Genomic DNA, 16,941 nt, shown 5'->3' with positions numbered 1-16,941 from the left:
CACAAAATTCTTTCCATTTAGACTCTGTTTGTATTTTACACTCAAGAAGTTGTCAGTAGAGTTGCTACTAAGTAGCCTTATTTGAGGGTATTTTCAGGCTGTATAAAATGGTCCCGCTTTCAAAGTGCCGAGAGCTATCTTTGCTGAGGTGTTAAGCCACAGTACAAGACTGCGAACAGTTTTTAGAACTCATTACACTAAAAACAAAAAACAAAAAAACAAAAAAACCATGATTTTTAATAGCATAGTGGGATTTAAGTTTACACTTGCCTTCTACTTTCAATTTTAAGTACAAACAAAACAAATGTAAAGCATGGGGAGGCAGTAGTCCGATACCTGGAATCCATTCAAGACCAGGCTTTTCCTCTCTACCCCGTGTGAACTTAGGTAAGTCACTTAATATGTTTCGCCAGCTGTAAAACAGTGTAATAATACCTGTTCCATGGGATTTCTGTGAGGATTAAATGAGATAACATGTTAAATCTCATGTTTAATTACATTTAATTCATTTAACATATTACTGGTCCTATGTGATAAGTTCCCTCATTTCTGAAAGTATAATGTGCCAATAACAAGTTAGACAAGCACTAATGCCATTTTAATAAAGTTAAGGTAATTAAAGCTACTTGAATCACAATATATATTATATTTTTGGTAGTAAAGGAAATTGCTCAAAACTATAGCTTTTGTGTATTATAATTATATTGACTAGAGGGGTATGTGCATGTATGTGAATGTGTGTGTGTGTGTGTGTGTGTGTTCATACTTTCTATATTGAAGATCTAGAGCCTGAAAAATTGCCAAAAATTTCATCAGGAGATGCTGAAATGATATTGAAATGGGCCAAGCATTGAACAATGATCTCAAGCTCTTCATTAGCCAATGGATCTACTTCCTTTGTGATTGTGATCCAAAGACAGAAGAAAATTAGCTCAAGAACAAGACAGAGGAGGAAGTGAACCCACGGAATCCCTTCAGGGAAGCCAAGAGAAGAGTTTTTAAAATTTTTCAACATTTGGCTCATTGCAATATCACTTCAATGTTTCCTGATGGAATTTTTGGCAATCTTTCAGACTCTGGACCTTCAATAAAGAGAAGGAAGACATATAACAAATAAAGTAAATAAAAGTTAATTAATTAAAATAAAGTTAAATAAAAAATAAAGAGGGGACATCATTACCAAGCCATGTGTTTTTTGACACAATGGTGTCCAACCACTAACAAAAAGCTGCATTTTGGCCATTTCATCTACTACTAGTAGTGTACAAAACATGTACTATAAAGAGTGAGTACATCTGCAGTCTGTCTCCATTCACTCCTCTCCTCCCACAATCATTCTTAAATCACTCCATGCTTATATTGTAATGGTCTCCTTTTAAAAAAGGCCTGTAACTAATCTCATCCTCGAGTTTCTGACCATTAATAATGAACTCCTCAGAGGTCAAGCTTTGCTTACTATCCTCGCTTTTTTTGTCCTAGTCTTTCTTTAATTAGGTATAATTTGGAAACCACATCCATATATTACTACTTCCATGACCCACTTACTTAAAAATACCAGGGTGCCTGGGTGGCTCAGTGGGTTGCTGATCCCACTTTTGGTTTTGGCTCAGGTCATGCTCTCATGGGTTGTGGGATCTAGCCCTGTGTCGGGCTCCAAGCTCAGCAGGAAATGTGCCTGAAGATTCCCTCTCCCTCTCCCTCCATGCTCTCTCTCTCTTTCTCTCTAGAATGAATAAATAAAAAATTTTAAAAATACCATTGATGTTCTAATTATCAAACATCTTTTTGTTCCTCTTTCTATAAATCATCCGATTTTATACCTCTCCACATTTAACACCACCTTGCTTTTTTTGAAAGTCCAATCTTTCTCATGGTACCAGGAACGCATGTTCCATCTTAAGGCTCCACCCTCTTCAACAGCCTTAACATTTTCTACAGGTGGCAGCTGCTATCTCTGAGTTTTTTTAACCATCTATGGCTCTGTTTCCTCACATTTAAATTGGAGATCACAATATAACAAAAATCCCTACATCATAGGTTTGTTGTGAGGACTAAATGAATTAATTTATGTGAAGTGCTTAGAAAAGTTCATGGCACATAGCAAGTGCTATAGAATTGTTTGCTGTTATTTTGCTATTATTCACCTTCCATCATGTGTATATTGGTTCTAAGTCTTATCACAATCCAACTTGTATCATGGTTAAATATGTACATGACAGGGGCGCCTGGGTGGCTCAGTGGGTTAAAGCCTCTGCCTTCAGCTCAGGTCATGATCTCAGGGTCCTGGGATTGAGCCCCGCATTGGGCTCTCTGCTCGGCAGGGAGCCTGCTTCCTCCTCTCTCTGCCTTCCTCTCTGCCTACTTCTGATCTGTCTCTGTCAAAGGAATAAATAAAATCTTTAAAAAAAAAATATGTACATGACAGAGTGGTCCCAGGTGAAGTGGTAGCCTGAACAGTTGGAAGGCTCTGTATCCCCAGGGTCATGGCCAACAGTGAATGCACCTTAATTTCATCAAGCTTGATGGTGTCCAGCGCAGCCTGGTGGGAGAGATCATTAAGTGTTTTGAGCAAAAGGGATTCTGCCTGATTGCTACGAAATTAATTCAAGCTTCTGAAGACCTTCTCAAGGGATACTACATTGACCTAAAGGACCATCCATTCTTTGCCAGCCTGGTAAAGAACATGCAATCAGGGCCTGTGGTTGCCATGGTCTAGGAGAGGCTGAATGTGGTGAAGACAGGCCTAGAGAGCCCCTATAGACTGCAAGCCTGGGACCCTTCATGGGGACCTTCACATCCACATTGTCAGGAACATTATCCATGACATCGATTCTGTGAGAATGCAAAAAAGGAGACTGGCTTGTGGTTTCAGCCCGAGGAGCTGGTGGATTACAAGAGCTTTGCTCAGAACCATGTCTGTGAGTGACAACAGAACAGACCTCAGAACTTTGTTTACTCCATAACCTCTCTTTCTCATGGGGAGGTGGTCAGCCTCTAGGAAATCAAGTTATTTTTAAGAACTCCCTTATAATCTGGAGGCAAATCTTGGAGCTGGGAGTGGTCCCTTTATAGTATTATGTGCTACCTTTAGATGAAAATATTGTATCTCCCTCCAAAAAAAATATGTACATGACAGACTATGTTGAAAATTTCTTAAGGACTACCACAGTGTCTTATTTATGTATCTCCCACAATGCTTTGCACATGGGAGTTTGCAAGTAATGTTACTTAATTGAATTGTTAAACTGCTTGCATTAGTAAAGTTCTGCTCTCTATTTCTTCTACTTTTTATACTTCTTGCTAAATTTTACTTTCATAGGCTCAAATATACTAATAAATTAGGGTGACATATAAAACTGCTGGTTCTTGAAAATTAAGCCCTGGAAGTATTTTAATTTTATTATGAACCAAGAAGCTGTGTCATTTTTTTTTCCTAAGAAATTAATTATACCTTTAGATGAGAGGCTATCATAACGTGATTTCTAGACCACTGATGGCCCACAAGTGCCCTCTGAGTGGTCTTCAGGCTCATCGCTTGTAGTTTGCAGGTTTATAATAAGACACCATCTGTGCTTTTGTTGCTGCCATGACTTCATAATCTATTTACGATGGTCAATAAAATTCAAATATTACTTCAAGGGTACACCATTCATGCCATTAATTCTAAAATTTATTTTATTCTTCTGCTGAGAAAAAGTGGACAGATGAGCAGGTTCACTGGATTTTATGTACCACAACTGACCTGCAGATTGGTCAAGTGTGGTAGCCATTCCTTCAGATAGCCTCTGGGTGGGAAAGGCTGAAACCCTCAAACTTTCCAACCTAATCTGTGTCATCACAAACCTAAGGTTTACTGTTGACCAGGTGCATAGGACTGTACCCATCTCTTTGAATCAAAGAAAGAAATAGACATAAGTACCAACAATAAAGGACAGAAACCAAAAACTGAGAGTCATCTGAGGCTACAGACACATGACCAAGACATGAATGGTGTTTTCTGTTCTGTAGAACTTACTCAGATAACTCCAACTAACCCATGTTGTGCCTGGTATTATTTATTTTCCCCCATTTAAATGTAAGCCTCAGTTACTCTAGAAACCAGCTTGATAATGCATAACTTCTCCATTAGGAATATTTTTATGGAGCCCATCGTTATGAATTCATTTGCTATTCACTGTAATAGCACATATCATAATGAATTCATTTAGTATTCATGGGGATAACACAAACACCATTTAGTAACTGGTTAATGAACTGAGTGGGGCTCTTTATCCTTCCTGGGTTTTATAAGAAACAATGCTCATTTATTTAAATCATCAACTTCTTTTTCAGCTTCATTTTGTACATACACTATTTCTTGTTCCCCAATGTCCAAGTATAATGCTGAGGTAAAGGACAGCTTTCTTTGGATAAAAGGAACCCAACAACAAAGGGCCCCGAGACATGGAGACTGGGCAATTAAGTGTAATTATGTTTCAGTTCATTGCAGACCAGTTTTGACAGTTTTATCCTGAAAATTAAAAATCACCAAAGAAATAATACTATTTATGCACCAGGCTCTGAGCTAAACTAAAAGCACCATTAGTAAGACCACTATGCTGGTTAAAAAACAAAAATAACAAAGTACCAAAAAACTAAGTTATTTGTTCAAAATCACATGACAAATAACTGAAGAATGTGGAGTTCAAACCCAAGAAGTCTGATTCCAGATCTGTGGCATTCACAGTGTTCTAAGCCACATGCTATCTTAGTTATCACTATTTTAGTTTTCCTTCTTTGTAAAATGATGATACATGTGTATCTTAACTAATAAAATCCTCTTGAAGCAATTTGTAAAGTTAAAACACCAAATAGCTTCAGTAACCCATAGTAAATTACCAAACCAAGAACTGACATAAGCCAACCTCAGTCTGTGCATCATTTGGCTGGCAATTAGTTAATAGTTTTCAAGTGGCACACAAACTAAGAATTCAGGACAAATTTTGTCTGGAGTCCATGTTCTCAAGGTAGTATAGGACATATTCCAAAATAAAATATGTCATATTCTTTTAAAAAGGAAAGAAAAATATAGAAAAGAGAAAAAATAGGGTCTCACTAGCAAGGTTAAGATCATAAGGGAAAGTCAAGTATGATAGGGGGTTATTATTGTAGATTTCCTCTTACCAAATAACATCGAATAACATCTGCAAGCCAAACAAAAATGTACATGCAAAAAACTAAAGTGGGGAGGGAAGAAAGGATAGACTCCCTCCCTTTTATACATGTGCACAAATTATCGGTCATCGATTTCACCCAAGAGATAGACGGACCTTAAGAACGTGTGTGAATGAAAAAGCATTTGAAGGAATGGGATCCGTGACTGCCAAGAGGTTAGAGAAGCCAGGGGAAGGGAGGAGAATTCCTTATTCATGTATAGTCTTAGTTTTTCTAGAGAGGATCTAAGGTAAATATTATAAAGTAGAAAAAACTGAACACACTATTTTTGAAATAGCAGTATTATGGATAATACAGTTAGTAAGCCTATAAACACTCTTTCAGTGACTAGATCTGATACTTGAATTTGGCTCTAAGTTTGCCAGCTGTTAATATGAAAAGGCAAAATGGGTTTCGTACAGAAGCCATACTGACTAACATACTAGATAATGTCGTCAGTAGTATTCCTGAACGACGAGTGCAAGGATGTGATTCATAAAGCTGTTCCTTATCGTATCCCTCCGTGAAAGGGCTGAGAGCCTCAAACATGAAGGTATCTTATGATTGAAGGGTTATGCTAGCACGGCTCTATCACTAGTATTTAGAAGAGGTGAAAACATCTAGCCTACCTCTTGGGTTTTAGAGATGTGAGAAGAGAAATACAAAGCTTTAATGTGTTTATTCTCTTCTCGAATCCCCATGGCCTCCACACATGGAAAGATGTTACTCCAAGGAAAAGCGTATTTATAAATTGGTCATTCTCTCTCTTTTTAATGTAAAATGTCTATAACGCCTCATCAGAGCTTCTGATAAGCATGAACTAGACGTTTCTCTATACTGAGTTGACCTAATTGAAGCCAAAAGAAAAGAAACAATGAAGAACTATTAAAGATCAATTTAAGGCTTCCCTCGGGTTTTTGCATAGTTAAATTAGCTGAATAGTTAAAAATCCTTTCTAGTACAACCCTCGTTTGAGGTTAAATGGATTAGGTCAGAGGCAAAGGCATACATATGCTAACTACATCATCTGGGAAGAAGAGAAGGCTGAGTAATAAAGACCAGAAAGATGAAGGAGGTGGGTGCGAGGGGGAACCAAAATTCAAAAGAACAATAAAGAGAAAGACTAAGAAAGATAAAAATAGCTTTCAATTATGGAGTGTTTCTATTATGTAGCGATGCACTAGACCAAGTGCCTTATAAATACAATCTCATTTATTCTTCCTATTAGCACCCATTTAGAGATAAGGAAACTGAGGCAGAGAAAGGTCACACCAAGGATAGAGCCAGGATTTCAATTCCTGGTCTATCTGATTCCCAAGTGCCTTGAAATGTAACACTATAATTTCTCCAGCAAACTTTAAAGGATGACAAAGAGGAGATACACACATGGAAGCTTTTAAAAAAAGGGCAGAGGAAGGAGTCAGGGGTGTGCAGGGGCAGGCAATAAGAAAAAAAGCTGAAGTGGCAGCTCACTGGCCCCAGTTACTTTTATTGTGCCTCTATCTTGTAAAACACATGGAGGTTTTCATTACCACTGGGTAATTGATGGCAGATCATATGGGAATGGGCACAAGATGAAGTCTACATATAAAAATAAATATGGTAAGAGGTTTTTGAAACCTGTCTGGCTTCTTAGCTCAGCACACTTTAGATTTGTCTCATTTGGGGCAGACTATCATGTTCCAGTTTCATTTCTAAAAGCCACCTCTTTGGCCCAGAAGACATTCTGGCTTTAAATAAAAGATAGGAAAAGTACTTCTCTGTTTTACGTGAAATGCTCTAGAAAAAAATTTATAAAATGCAAGCAAGACACAAAATTCTATTCCTGAGGTAAACCTGTAGTGGAGATACATAGGATTTACAGAGGCTGAAGGGAACAAAAATCTATCTCCCAAGTTTGTTGGGTGAAATATTTCTCTGGCTTTTTTTAAACTCTCCATAAAAGCCAGGGTTTCAATGGGTTTGTTGTAGCCCCCATGCTGAAAAGAGCTCTCAAAGATTGTCAAAAATAGAAATAATCATTAAGTAAAATAAAAAACATAAGCACTGTACAACTTTTGATTTTGAACATCTAAAGATAGTGAGCAGCACTGATATTTGGCTAGGAAGTTACTATAAAATATGTAAAATCAAAGACAAGCTGACAGGATTGGAAATGTTCCACCATGGTGAGTAAACACAGCAATGAGAGCTGGGTGGTAGCAAAGCCTTTGTATTAGGGTTGGCAACCTTCGTGGAAATCCATTCTCAGGTTTACAAAGAAAAGTCTTTTGTCTCAAACACTTCGGGATTTTTGTTGTTGGTTTTTGTTTTGTTTTGTTTTATTTTGTTTGCAGAGAGCCCTGGTGCACAAGTTGATACATGTCTTGGTCACAGAGCCAATTTAGTCATTGTGTAGCTTCCGTCTTACGAGCACTGATGGCTAAAAGGCAGGTGGTGAGAACACCTTGCATCAGTCAACTTACAGAATTATTACTACAATAAAAAACACAAAAACTGCTCACCTCTCTAAGTAGTCATTTATGAGTCTGTCAGGCTAACAAACTATGCTGCTATTATGGGCTGAATTGTGTCTCTCCCAAATCATATGTTGAAACCCTAACCCCCAGTGACCACATCTGGACACAGGGTCTTTACAGAGGTACTTAAGTTGAAATGAGGCTATGTTAACGTGGGCCCTAACTCCAATCTGACTGGTGTTCTTATAAGAGGAATTTTGGATACACGAAAGTGAAACCAGGGATGTGTGCATACAGAAGAAATACCCACGTGAGGACACAGCAAGAAGGTGGTGCACTACATTTGTGTCTTTAGGGTAAATACCCAGTAGTGCAATTGCTGGGTCATAGGTTAGCTTTATTTTCAACTTTTTGAGGAACCTCCATGCTGTTTTCCAGAGTGGTTGCACCAGCTTGCATTCCCACCAACAGTGTAGAAGGGTTCCCCTTTCTGCTCTTTGAGGTTTTTTTACACCATTCTAAAAACCTTATGTTTATTTCTTCTATTTTAGAAAGTTGTTTAAATTCTAGTTAGTTAACATTTGTGTAATATTGGTTTCAGGTGTAGAATATAGTGATTCATCACTTACATGTAACACATCACAAGGGCCCTCCTTAACCCCCATCACCCATTTATTTAGTCCTTCCCTCACCCCACCTCCCCTCCAGCAATCCTCAGTTTATACTCTATAGTCAAGAGTCTCTCATGGTTTGCCTCCTTCTCTTTTGTTTCACTTACCCTATATTCATTTGTTTTGTTTCTTAAATGTCACATATGAGTGAAACCATATGGCATTTCTCTTTCTCTGACTTGTTTCACTTAGCATCATACACTCTAGTTTCATTCATGACATTGCAAATGGCAAGATTTCATTCTTTTTGATGGCTGAGTAATATTCCATTGCATACATAGACCACTTCTTCTTTATCCATTCATCAGTCAATAGGTATTTGGGCTCATTCCATAATCTGGCTATTGATGATAATGCTGCTATAAACATTGGGATGCATGTGTCCCTTCGAATTAGTATTTTTGTATCCTTTGGGCAAATACCTAGCAGTGCAGTTGCTGGATAATAGGGTAGTTCTATTTTAACTTCTTGAAGAGATTCCATACTGTTTTCCATAGTGGCTCTACCAGCTTGCGTTCCCACCAATAGTTCAAGAGGGTTCCCCTTTATCTATATCCATGCCAACATCTGTCATTTCCTATATTGTAAATTTTAGCTATTCTGACAGTTGTGAGGTGATATATCACTGTAGTTTTGATTTGTATTTCCCTGATGATGGGTGATGTTGAACATCTTTTCATATGTCTGTTGGTCATCTAAGGTCTTTGGAAAAATGTCTATTCGTGTCTCCTGTCTGTTTTTTAATTGGATTGTTTTTGAGGTATTGCATTTGACAAGTTCTTTTTTATACATTTTTAATAACTCTTTATCAGATATGTCATTTGCAAATATCTGCTCCCTTTCCATTGGTTGCCTCTTGGTTTTGTTGACTGTCTCCTTTATTGTGCAAAAACTTTTTGTCTTGATGAAGTTCCAATAGTTCATCTTTGCTTTTGTTTCCCTTGCCTATGGAGATGTGTCTGGTAAGAAGTTGCTGCCTGTGCCCTCCTCTAGGATTTTGATGGTTTCCTGTCTCACATATAGGTCTTTCATCCATTTTGAATTTATTTTTGTGTATGGTGTCAGAAAGTGGTGCAGTTTCATTTTCTGCACATTGCTGTTTAGTTTTCCCAACACCAGTTGTTGAAGAGACTATCTTTTTCTCATTGGATATTCTTTCCTGCTATGTCAAAGATTAATTGACCATAGGGTTATATGTCCATCTCTGGGTTTTCTATTCTCTGACATTGATCTATGTGTCTTTGTGCCAGTAACATATTGTCTTGATGATTACAGCTTTGCAATATAGCTTGAAGTCTAGAATCATGATGCCTCCATCTTTGTTTTTCTTTTTTGAGGTTGTTTTGGCTATTTGGGGCCTTTTGTGCTTCTATACAGATTTTAGGCCTGTTTGTTCTACCTCTGAAAAGTGCTGGTGACATTTTGATAGGGATTGCCTTATATGTGTATATTGCTTTGGGTAGTATAGACTTTTTAACAATATTTGTTCTTACAACCCATGAGTATGGAATGCTTTTCCATTTATTCGAGTCATCTTCAATTTCTTTCATAAGTGTTCTGTAGTTTTCAGAGTATAGGTCTTTTGCCTCTTCAGTTAGATTTATTCCTAGGTATCCTAAGTTTTTGGTACAATTATAAATGGGATTAATTCCTTTATTTATCTTTCTGTTGCTTCATTGCTGGTGTATAGAAATAGCAGCAGACTTCTGTATGTTGATTTTATATCCTACAACTTTGTTGAATTCATGTATCAGTTCTAACAATTTTTTGGTGGAGTCTTCTAGTTTTCTACATAAAGAATCATGTCGTTTGCAAATGGTGAAAATTTGATTTCTTCCTTGCTGATTTGGATGGTTTTTATTTCTCTTTGTTGTCTGATGGCTGAAGCTTGGACATCCAGTATTATGTTAAATAACAATGGGGGAGTGGACACCCCTGTCTTGTTACTGACTGTAGAGGAAAAGATCTCGGTTTTCCCCCATTTTGAATGATATTAGCTGTGGGTCTTTCATATAAGGTCTTTATGATGTTAAGGTATGTTCTCTCTATCTCTACTTTGTTGAGGGTTTTTATCAAGAATGGATTATATCAATTGCTTTGTCTGCATTTATTGAGAGGATCATATGGTTCTTATCTTTTCTTTCATTAATGTGGTATATCAGTTTGATTGATTGGTAAATATTGAACCACCCCTGTAGCCCAGGAATAAGTCCCACTTGATCAGGGTGAATAACTCTTTAAAGGTACTGTTGGATTTGATTTGCTATTATCTTGTTGAGAATTTTTGAATCTGTGTTCATCAGGGATATTGGTCTGTAATTTTTCCTTTTTAGTGGCATCTTTGTCTGATTTTGGAATCAAGGTAATGCTGGCCTTGGAGAATGAGTTTGGAAGCTTTCCTTCCATTTCCATTTTTTGAAACAGTTTGAGAAGAATAGTTATTAAACCTTCTTGTGTGTGTGTGTGTGTGTGTGTGTGTGTGTGTGAACACATTTTTTTTCAATTTATTTATTTTCAGAAAAACAGTATTCATTATTTTTTTCACCACACCCATTGCTCCATGCAATCCGTGCCCTCTTTAATACCCACCACCTGGTACCCCAACCTCCCATACCCCCACCACTTTAATCCCCTCGATTGTTTTTCAGAGTCCATAGTCTCTCATGATTCACCTCCCCTTCCAATTTACCCCAACTCCCTTCTCCTCTCTAACACCCCTTGTCCTCCATGATATTTGTTATGCTCCACAAATAAGTGAAACCATATGATAATTGACTCTCTGCTTGACTTATTTCACTCTGCATAATCTCTTCCAGTCCCGTCCATGTTGCTACAAAAGTTGGGTATTCATCCTTTCTAATGGAGGCATAATACTCCATAGTGTATATGGACCACATCTTCCTTATCCATTCATCTGTTGAAGGGCATCTTGGTTCTTTCCATAGTTTGGCGACCGTGGCCATTGCTGCTATAAACATTGGGGTACAGATGGCCCTTCTTTTCACAACATCTGTATCTTTGAGGTAAATACCCAGGAGTGCAATTGCAGGGTCATAGGGAAGTTCTATTTTTAATTTCTTGAGGAATCTCCACACTGTTCTCCAAAAAGGCTGCACCAACTTGCATTCCCACCAACAGTGGAAGAGGGTTCCCCTTTCTCCACATCCTCTCCAACACATGTTGTTTCCTGTTTTGTTAATTTTGGCCATTCTAACTGGTGTAAGGTGATATCTCAATGTGGTTTTAATTTGAATCTCCCTGAGGGTTAATGATGATGAACATTTTTTCATGTGTCTGATAGCCATTTGTATGTCTTGATTGGAGAAGTGTCTGTTCATATCTTCTGCCCATTTTTTGATATGTTTGCCTGTTTCGTGTGTGTTGAGTTTGAGGAGTTCATTATAGATCCTGGATATTAACCTTTTGTATTAACCCTTCTTTAAATGTCTGGTAGAATTCCCCTGGGAAGCTATCTGGCTTTGATTACTGATTCAGTTTCTTTGCTGGTTCTGGGTCTGTTCAAATTCTCCATTTCTTCCTGTTTCAGTTTTGGTAGCTTATATTCTAGGAATTTATCCATTTCTTCCAGATTTCCCAATTTGTTGGCATATAGTTTTTCATAATACTTTCTTATAATTGTTTGTATTTCTGTGGTTTGGGTTGTGATCTCTCCTCTTTCTTTCATGATTTTATTTAATTGGGTTCATTCTCTTTTCTTCTTGATACTTCTGGCTAGTGATTTATCAATTTTGTTAATTATTTCAAAGAATCAACTCTTAGTTTCATTGATCTATTCTGGGTTTTGCTTGTTTGTTTCTATATCATTTATTTCTGTTCTTACCTTTATTATTTCCTTTCTTCTGCTAGCTTTAGGCTTTACTTGCTCTTCCTTTTCTAGCTCCTTTAGTATAAGATTAGGTTGTGTATGGGGACTTTTCTTGCTTCATGAAGTAGGTTTGTATTTCTATATATTTCCCTCTTATGACTGCTTTTGCTGTATCCCAAAGGTTCTGAACCATCATGTTTTCATTTTCATTTGCTTTCATGTATTTTTAAAATTTCTGTTTTAATTTCCTATGTTATCCCACCCATTCTTTAGTAGGATGTGCTTTAACCTCCTTGTATTTGTGGTCTTTCCAAATTTTTTTCTTGGGGTTGACTCCAAGTTTCATAACATTGTGGTCTGAAACCATGCTTGGTATGATCTCATTCTTTTTGTACTTGTTGAGGCCTGATTTGTGACTCAGTACGTGATAAAATGATATGGATTTTCTCATTCAATCAGAACAACAACCTTCTCAAGTAAGTTCTATTATTATCTACATTCTGAATATGGGAGATGTGAGATTTTTAGACATTAAGTTGTCCAAAGTTACATAACCAATAAAAAGAAAGGTTTTTGAACTGAGATTCTATAGCCCACACTCTTGACCAACTGTATAACACTTTCCAATGGCATAATGGCTAGTGATTCATGATTCTAAATGACCAAAAGTTATGCTGGATTTTCATTCTTACAAACTATAATTCTAATATCTCATTTTCTATTTCTCTTGGAACCAATAGTTATAATTTATGTGCAATGACAGTTTCTATAAACACTTTGTTTCTTACCAATTTTGCACCCTCCTTGCATTTTTTTCACCCTATCTCATCCCTCTGTCTGCTCTCTCCTCTATATAGACCAGCTACCAAGCTTGTCTTTTGAAGCTATTGAGACAGACTACTATAACCATGAACTAGGAGTTATATTTGTTCGATATTAAATTCTTTTGAATCCTCTTTACAAAAGCACATTTATTGCCAGGTATAAAAAAAAAAATACTGCTACAGATTGACATTCCCAAATCATCATGTTTCCAGAGATAATGGTAGAGGAAAATATTTTTAAATATTAATTATAAATATAAAGCATCTTTTAATAAAGTACAGCTAAAACTTTGGAATTCATTTTTCCAAATGATGGAATCCAGAACTGCATGTGCCTGTCCCCATTCACATTATTTCTCAAACTTCTCAAGCCGACAAAGGAAAAAGGCTTTAATCTGACTACCATGTGTTTCCAAATACCTAAAATCCCACATGTAAATTTTTTTCTCTCTTAATGGAGATGACAAAAAATGAGAAAGCAATTTGTCCTTCATATCCTGATTCTAGTTCAATGCTGAAAATACAACCTTCATGAGATGCACGCCTTTTTCACTGACATAATTCCTAAGTACACACTTGTCCAGAACCATCTTTTACTCAGCACAGTGACAGAATATAAGGCAGGAAATTTCCCTGTTGAAAACTTAAGATTCTTCCAGGAGCTGGTCCAGGCACATGTCTCAGAATCATGTTATTCAAAGTGCTACTCATGCTAATTCTATTTTGCTTCTTTCATTAAGAAACACCAGGTGGCAGTTACACTATCAAAAAACCTTGACAAGTCAATCACTAAACTTTGCATGTTTACTTTCATTCTCAGCTTAAAGTTCTCTTAATCACAGTCTCAGACTCCTCCAAAAGTCATTCAGCAAAAAGTGACAGCTTTTCTTCTAAAAGAGGTACTCTTTATTCTCACTGGTTTCCCATTACAAGTTTATCTCTCTATAAACTGATATACAAACCCAAATTAAGGATGATATTATTTACTTTAAGAACATTCTCTTTGGGGGTGCCTGGGTGGCTCAGTGGGTTAAGCCGCTGCCTTCGGCTCAGGTCATGATCTCAGGGTCCTGGGATCGAGTCCCGCATCGGGCTCTCTGCTCAGCGGAGAGCCTGCTTCCCTTCCTCTCTCTCTGCCTGCCTCTCTGCCCACTTGTGATCTCTCTCTGTCAAATAAATAAATAAAATCTTTAAAAAAAAAAAAAAAAAGAACATTCTCTTTGGGAAAATATTTGTTATAAAATTGTTCCAACTAGTCACCTATTTATTGAATCAACACAAATTTGACTCACACACCATTTCCCCCAATGTATTAATCTAACTGTATAAACCAAGAAATAAGTGTTCAAGCCCCTTGTCCAATAGTCATCTATAATTTAATGCTAACTTCAAACAAAAAAATCAGTTTCCTTTTGTAGTGAAGCAGTAAGTGTTATCTGTTTACCATTCTGTCCCATTTCCTGGGAACATCTCCCTTCCTATTCCATCCATATATTTCTATGGCACTGATATATTTTCATATAACTCAATCACCCTACCTCAAGTCACATTTGATTTGTTTCAAGGGTGAGAAATTAGTCCATGTTGAGTAAATAAAATATATTGTCCTAGATTATTAAACTTGACATTGAGAAAATGACACAACATTCACCCTCTTATGATAAGATGTAAAATATATAACTTGTAAACTATGGTGGCTTGTGTTTCCTGCCATTTGGAGAAAACCAGTTGGCAGTAAGAGAAAATGAATAATAAGAAAGTAGCAAATGAAAACCAGATATATCCATCAGCATTAGCTTCTCTGTCTGAGTTTTTCCTGAGGCCCATGGGCTCTCTGCTTCTTCCATGACTTCACTATTCAGGAGTTGTTTGTAGATCATGATCCAATAATTTTTGTTTTCTTCCTTAGGTTACTTCAAACTAGATTTTTCATACTTGCAACCAAAAGTCCTAAATATCATTTTTAAATTAAACACTTTGAAATTATATTTTGATTTTAAAACTAATAGTTATATGAAATTAAACTGTCTGGAAGGTAGTATAACCCTTTTGGGAATCCAGAATCAGGTTGAAAGTTGCTAGAAATCAATTCAAATGCTTACCAAGAGGACAAATTGTAGGACTAGGTAAATATAGTTGTAGATCAACATCCAGCTTCAAATACTAAGAGGGACATCCTCTCCTCTAAGGAGGCAAGCATTCCTGGTTAGAAAGGACCATTGTCACAGAGTCACAGTTTAATGGTTATAGTTTGTCCATCATCATCTTTCCTTCTTTTCACCAAGGCCAGTAGAAAAGACATCTGGTTTCTCTTATGCAGCAAAGTAGTATTGCATAGTGGTTCATAGATTCAGCTCTCAAACCGGACTTTCTGGGCTCAAATCATGACTCAGCCACTTACTAGTAGTGCGATCTTCAAACATAATCTTCTACCTCCTTTTACCTCAGTTTCCTTAACAGTGAAATCAAGACATAGCACTCTTACCTTCAGGCTGTGGTAAATGGCAAATGAGTTAACTTGGAATACTGCCTATACAGATTTAGACACGTAATGGATGTTAGCTCTTCATTGTCAGTACTATCTTTATGGTCTCTACAGTCTTCCTCTAAAGTGATGATATAGATCACTTCTCAGCCTCTTGGCTAAGATAAAGTGTAAAGTGATGATAAAGGATAGAATGTGGACCATCTGCTGGTTGAAGGAGAAATCTGTGGTGGTCTAGTTGAGAATCACAGGACCATGCATGAATCCTGATTTTTTTGTTTGTTTGTTTTTTACATTGAGTTTAAGTGTATCTAGTGAGTTTTTCTGGGGAAGTGTCCCTAAATTTTCATTATCTACTCAGAAGGCCTAGCCCACAAAAAGTTTAAGAATCCCTGCTGACAGAAATTAAAACATAGCAATTTGAAAAATTAGAGATCTTCTAGATGACAATAGACCATACATAAGTTTTCCTTTAAAAAAAAGTCTTAATGTTTCAATAAAATCTGGGAATATAAAAATCTGTTATTTCAGTCAGCCCCAGTTCCTACATGTCCTTATGTGAATTTCCATGTAATGTCGAATCAGATTCTGATGTTTATAGATATATACTTCTCATGCATGATGGCCCTAAATAAAAGGCACCTACTGCCTCTGTCTCCACAGAAATATTGATCTACCCAAACTGGGGTTAAAAAAACTAGATTCACAGAGAGTGTCTCTTTGACACAGCAACTTCCTGAGGTTTTCATGAGTAATTTTGATGATATCCATTCTTCATCCTTTATGATTATTTGAACTTATCACTTAGAAACATCTTTGCTATGTCCTGACTTGGCATTTGGTACTCCACATTTAAAAATAACAAAAAAATTTATTATAACTTGTTCTCTATATGTTTATGTGCAATTATTTTCTGACCTGAGCACCAAGGAATCAGTTCAGCCATCCCATTTCACAGCTTCAGAATGTCACATATGTTGTGTCATCTCCATCTCATAAATACTTGTAACAGACGACCCTCATAGACTAAACAGTCCTAGAATTGATGGAACCCTTTGGGATGAGATGAAGTGCTAGCACGTTATTCTCTTAAGAGCCCATTTGTCATTTTACATGTTATCCTTGACATCCAGTTGCAGTAAGATCTCATATAACATTTCCAGTTATGACACTTGTCCAGTATTTTCATCGTGATAGCCACTGACAACCTAACCTGTGGCTGAGCAGCTTCAAGCCTTTAAGATTTTCAAAACTTAAACCTGAGTTTAATCTGTTCTTCATCTGGCTTTATTTCTCATTATATAATGGATCTGAGTTTATCTTTCATTATTATACCCCAGAGGCCACATTTAATATGGAATTCAATAAGCTCCACAGGAAAACAGGAAGTCTTTCTTCACCATTATTATAGGCTAAACACAGAATCTGCCCACATGTCCAGTTCCCTTATTCAAAGTGAATACTCACCCCTTGAAACACAAGT

The 16,941-nt window shown here is 36.9% G+C and overlaps 1 pseudogene across 1 annotated transcript; it reads left to right on the top strand.

Annotated features, from left to right (window-relative positions):
• The first annotated feature begins 2,483 nt into the window (after window positions 1–2,483).
• LOC309842251 (nucleoside diphosphate kinase A pseudogene) lies at window positions 2,484–2,926 on the top strand (annotated as a pseudogene). Its single transcript has one exon. The product of its transcript is annotated as a nucleoside diphosphate kinase A pseudogene (transcript).
• Window positions 2,927–16,941: the final 14,015 nt, after the last annotated feature.

This window comes from Mustela nivalis (genome assembly GCF_964662115.1).
Source record: "Mustela nivalis genome assembly, chromosome: 10".
Taxonomy (NCBI): Eukaryota; Metazoa; Chordata; class Mammalia; order Carnivora; family Mustelidae; genus Mustela; species Mustela nivalis.
The sequence above is the reverse complement of the archived record's forward strand: the minus strand, read 5'-3'. Positions and strand labels throughout refer to the sequence as shown.